The sequence below is a fragment of the Eutrigla gurnardus genome (genome assembly GCF_963514095.1).
Source record: "Eutrigla gurnardus genome assembly, chromosome: 11".
Taxonomy (NCBI): Eukaryota; Metazoa; Chordata; class Actinopteri; order Perciformes; family Triglidae; genus Eutrigla; species Eutrigla gurnardus.
The window spans coordinates 16,714,709-16,720,775 of NC_139925.1; the positions used below are offsets into that span (position 1 = coordinate 16,714,709).

General features: G+C 43.2%; 1 pseudogene across 1 annotated transcript; it reads right to left on the reverse strand.

The window, feature by feature from the left end:
• Positions 1–225: 225 nt before the first annotated feature.
• Positions 226–4,908, reverse strand: LOC311020545 (forkhead box protein G1 pseudogene; annotated as a pseudogene). The gene has a single exon. The product of its transcript is annotated as a forkhead box protein G1 pseudogene (transcript).
• Positions 4,909–6,067: the final 1,159 nt, after the last annotated feature.

Here is a 6,067-nt window from a genome sequence, read left to right on the forward strand (position 1 = left end):
AAATAACACCCTGGGGTAAAATATTGTCTGGTTCCTCTGTCTGTAAAAGTTAGATACTTTAATTTTTAAAGAGAGAGCGATAGAAAGAGAGACAGAGAGAGAGAGAATATTTCAAAGATCAGATCAGACCTCTTACACATTTTGGGATTTAAAAAAAAACATTGTCAAGAGTGTGATGTTTTACGTTACTCTGCACATCAACAGACAGAAACACTGCTTTGGGTTATTTCATCCTTTTTAATCAAGTTTAGTTTCTCTGGGAAAAAAAGCAGACAGACGGCAACAAAAACAGACAGTACAGACTTCATACAAGTGAACGCTAATGACAAAAGTGCCAAAAAAAATCAAAATAAAAAACAAACAAACCTCAAAACATTTTTTACAAAACCGTGACATTGAGCGAGACTTAAAAAACAAGCTGGATGAGTCTGCATCCTGCTGCCAATCAACCCCACTTCTTCTGCTGCTTTTTAATACATACTATAATTTGATTACCTATGGGATTCTGTCTTTCACTGTAAAAAATGATAGTTTAGAGAAGGTGGAGAAAGCAGCTTCTGGTCTGCTGTCTGCATGCTCTGTTCGAAATATCAACAGAACCATAAAGGTGGAATTTGTTTTCGAAAACTCAAGAGACTCAAATATAAATCAGTTAAAATTCAATCCAACCTGCAATTATTTTACAGTCAAAATATTTTAATTATTTTTGCAATAAAAGGCTCCAAACAGACGGTGAATTAATTAATTATCAATATATTCAAAAGTGCCGATAAATATTAATGCCAGCATTGACTGGAGGTTTTTCGTATTTCCTTTTAATTGTAATAATTGACATCAGGAATTCACTTTTCTCATTTATGAAAGAATTTGATTGTATATCATTGACATCTCATTGATTATGATACCGCAGGCAACATGTCGGCTATGAATGGCTGTTTTATAAAATATCCACATTATCTGCAGCCTCGTTTTGTCTACTGCAGCCTTTGTTTGCTGTATTTTTTGCAAATGCAACATTTATTTGATCTGGATTGTGTTTCAGAGCTCAGACAGCACTGACCTGAGATCTGAGGATGAACGGATCAATACCACAGTGATCAATACTTTGTTAGTCAAACGTCGCTCATTCTGTGTGCTAATAAAAAAAATAGCATGAACATAAAGGGTTTTTTCTAGTGCAATAACAAGGTCCTCATTTTATGCACGTTGTTTTGATGTTTCTTTGTAAATCATCAGAATCAATAGAGGATTTGCAAAATTATTTAATTATTTATTTTATTAAATGTGTTATGCAGATTAAGACGATGTTATGCAACTGTTGAAGTTCACGTGAATATTATTAATATAGTTAGTTTCCTTGTGATTAACGTAATTAAGTTGCACCAAATAATCATTTCAAATTAAGTATTTATTGGGGAACAAAATAATTGTAGCAATTTGAGCAACAACAAAAAAAGTTATCTTTCATAAAGTTTTCAGATTCATATAATCAATACTTCCAAATGAATGTTTCTGTGGTGCTGATTGTAAATTCAACCTATATTCATATATAATTTGTAATCGTTTTTATTATTATTTCTGGGCTACAATTAACAAAATCAGACTATTTATGAAACTTGCAACATGTTGAAACAAAGTTAACGAAATCAAGTTAAACTTTACTTTTCCATGTTCAAACAACATTTCGTTGACTTTTCATAAAACCTTGATATTATCAGCACGTTAAGCATGAATACCTGTATTAGATGGTAAATGGCTGCAGTGCAGAGGTCAGCTGATGCACGTTATCGAGCCATGCCATTGAAGCTGGCTCTGCAGTTTGTTGTATCTACAGGCCTGTCATTGCGTTTGCCTGAAAACTCGTATCTCCGAGTCAGGGGAATCTCTGCTAAAGTTGAGCTCAAGAAACTGGGTTCATATTCCTAGCAAAAAAACTTGCTATTTTTGGGGATAAACGTTTTTCGCCTGACACCAGCCGTGTGTGTTGCAGCGCCTGTTTGGAGCTGTTAGGTTAGTTTCCCCCCCCCCCCCCCCCCCCCCCAAAAAAAAAAAATACTGCAGGAAAAACTACAGTTCCAGCATGCAGAATGTCAGTGCTCCAGCGGTCACTTTAAAAATTTCCCCGAGTCTTTCAAACGGGAGGGAGGCGGCTAAAGCCATGTAGCTTTTTATGAATTTGAAAAAATCTGTACGGCGGCCCTGGTGCACATGCGCAGTAGGTTTTACGCTCATACAGGCCTAAACACACACACACACACACACACAAACTCTCTCTCTCTCTCTCTCTCTCTCTCTCTCTCTCTCTCTCTCTCTCTCTCTCTCTCTCTCTCTGGGCTTTGATAATGAATAGAGAACATACAAAAATCGTGTAATTTTGCATAATTTTACATATGAAGAGTTTTATTCCAAAACATTTATTTCCATTTAGTTATTTATTTATTAACTTTAAAGGGCGGTTCAAGTCGAAAATTTCATTTTCAGCACTGAAAGGCAGCAGTTATTATAATAGCTTAAATACAGTCCTACCACATTAGATTTTTTTTTTCTTCAAATTTTCGGATATCATTATTTTGAAAAGAAACTCTTCACAGAGAGCAGTTGTATTATTATTCACGTGACGCGTATTATTATTAGGCCTGTCCGGGGTCAAACCTGAGTAAAGATATGATTTGTAGGCTTATGTTTCCTCTCAAACCCCCTGATTGTGTCTACAGATTTTAAGGCTTTCTTTATTTGTTTATGATTTACTCATTCAAACGTTTTCCTCCCAAAAAAAAGAGAAATGAAAAAGTTGTGATTGTCTTTTTGCTCCTTGATTGTCTCAAAAATCCATAAATAATTATTAACCCTGTATGTCTTATTTCACCCCTCCCTCCCCCTTTTCTTAATACTGATAAGTATATACTGACAAATAGAATTTAAATACATTGTACAATAAATACAAAACATAAATAAAAGACTCAAAGAAAGTAATGAAAATCTTTGTACAAGATATAAATAGTTTGAAATATACGTAAAGCGTTACCTTTGGCAAGTCTAGTTTACAGTTGTACAACCGCGGGTAACAAAAGTTGTCCCTTTTTCAAACAAATGCGAACATAAAAATCATCAAAATAAACCCGTTGCTCTTCGGGGCAGAATATGGCCAAAAAGCTTCACTCAATATATATTTTTGCGATCAGTGTTTGATATTTACCACTTAATATTTGCCCTTAACTTTGCGTCTTTTGTGCGTCCTCGTCCCGGTGCCATCCACTGAGAAGGGATGGTGATGGGGGAGGAGGGGAGAGTTCAGTTTAGGAAAGCGTTTGGGGTCACCCTCTTTTGATGGGACAGCATCCCGGGGAACCCCGCGGACATGCCCGGGGAGAAGGCCGGTAGGGAGCCGTTTCTGAGGGAGTCCGACAGCAGGGACTGAGGGGAGCTGCTGGTCTGCAAACCGCCGAACCCCGGGGCGCTCTGCTGGAGATGCGGCGGAGGAGGCGGTCCTCCTCCCGGCGGCCCCGAGGCCCCCGCGTGTTGGGTCCCTGAGACAAAATACCCGGCGGTTTGTCCGGAAAGCAGCCCGACCGGCGACGTGCTCATCCCGTAACTGTTCGTCAAGCCCAGCGCGCCGGCGGCCGAGCCGCTGAGGATGGAGCGCCCCAGGTCCCCGTTGCTCAGCTGCTCCACCGCGGGCAGCAAAGACCCGTAGCCGGCCGCCTGGTTCAAAAACCCGGGCGAGGATCCGTTGTAGTGCGGGTGGTGGTGGTGGTGATGGTGCAGGGAGAGAAACGGAGAAATCTGCCAGTAGAGCGGGTTGTTCGCCCGCTCGTTAATCCCCAAACCGAGAGGAGCGAAGCGCAGTCCGCGCTTCATCGCCAGCTTGCCCCGGGAGGTGGCGGAGCGCCTGCGGAGCTTCCCGGTAGTCCCTCCGATGAAAACATCGTCGCTGCTCGGGTCCAGCATCCAGTAGTTCCCCTTCCCCGGGTCGTCGTAGTGCCTGGGCACCTTAACGAAGCACTTATTGAGGCTCAGGTTGTGCCGGATGGAGTTCTGCCAGCCCTGTTTATGCTCCCGGTAATACGGGAAGTTTTTCATGATGAACTCGTAGATGCCGTTCAGCGTGAGCCGCTTCTCGGGACTCTGCCGGATGGCCATCATGATCAGGGCGTTATAGCTGAACGGAGGCTTGTCATATTTCCCGTTTTTCCCGCTATTATTACCGTTAGTGTTCTGCTCCGGTGTGGCCTTGGCGCCGTCCCCTCCTCCGTCTCCCCCTCCGCCCTCCTCCCCCTCTCCCCCCTGCTCCTCTTTGCCCGGTTTCTCCAGGTCCAGAGCCGCCGCCGTGGAGTCCAACTCCGGTTGGTCTAGCGACTTCTCAGAATCGGAGCCCGGGGTGGGGGAGAAGGTCCCGGGAATGCCAATAACCGCGGAGGCGGTAGCAGCGACGACAGGGTCCGGTCTGTCGCACTTGGAGGGCAGAAGGAGGCTCTTGATACTGAAGGAGGAGGACCGGTGGACGGTCGGTGGGTCTTTTACATCCTCCATGCCGGGTGGCGGGTCTCCCAAAAACGTGGAATAAATAATAATAACAATTAAAAAATAACAACAACTCCAAGCTCGTCCACCTCCGTTATCCGGACTGGAAACGAAAGGGAGACAGAGAGGAGAGAGAAAGGAGGGTCAGGATGAGAGATGCATGGATGGAGGAGTGGAGAGAGAGAGAATAGAGTCAGACAGACTGAGCGAGAGAGAGAGGGGGGGGGGGGGGGGGGGGAGCGAGAGCTGGGCGAGAGCTGGGCTTGAATGTAGAGAAATTAGTAATTAAGGAGGTTCCGACTCGCGGCTACATCACGGAGAGGAGGAGCTTCTCCAACTTGGTGATTTTGTCAACAAATCCTCTTTTCTGTTTCTTCCTCTCCGCCCGTCCGTCTCCAAACAGAGATTCTGACGAGCTTTAACGTCTCCAACAACACAAACCTGTCCTTTGTATCCGTTCTCTGAATCCCTCTTTCGGCATTTACGCGCGTGCATCTCTCCCCAAAATTCGTTTGTGTAATTGTGCCGTGCATCACGCACCCTCCGCTCCGTGCATGTGTGCGTAAAATCCCATCCCGAGCTTGTGCGTAAAAGCGCACGTCTGTGTGCGCGCCTGTGCGTGTGCGTAAAAGCGCACAAGCAAGTGAGGGCAGTCAGCCTCTTCGGCTTTGTTTTCTCAGCGACAGTAATAGTTTGAATAGATGTCGGCAAACACAGCGCGTGCACGGTCGTTGTGCGGTCATGCGTGTGTGGGGTATTTTTGGTGGGTGTGTGTGGGGGGAGGGGGGGGGGGGTTGAGCGCGCCTCTATTGTCTACTAATAAAAATCATTCTGGAAACACACACAGCCCAGAGGCGGCAGCTCTGCCGCTGTAACCAGAGTGCCTCCTGTTGGTAGAAGATAGTATTGCAGTGCAAATAAACCTTTTTAGTTTCTTATTTTCCGACTGGTGTGTAATAGACTGATGATAATAATACTCATAATAAAATATAAGATATGTCTGTTAACCCTTTAAAACCAAGTATGTCTTAAATGTTCCTTAAATGCAGACAACGTTTACCCATCCATGAAATGTCACATATTCTATCAGATTTCAGGTCTTCCATGAGCTAAATCATGGCCATACTGAGTCAAACTCCAAAGACGTTTTCTAGCTGCCATTTGGGATATATTGAAGTCATGTCCTTCATATTGTTTCTGGAAATGTTGTGATTTTGATGACAATTGGAGTTTGTGTTTTACAGTAACACAAATTCCACTGGGGTGTTTTTACCGTCTGATTTATGGGGAAACAATACGTTTAATGAATAAAACGAGGGGAATCGGGATTAGTGTCCAGCCAAATATGGAATTATATTGAGTGTAATTATCTGAAACAAGTTTCTGACCGTCATATATAATATATGGAGAGTATAACAAAAAAGTTAAACGAATAAATCATAATCATATTGTGAGTCCTATATATATCATATTGTGAGTCATATATATACACACACACACACACACACACACACACATACACACACTGAAAATATTTTGGTGGATA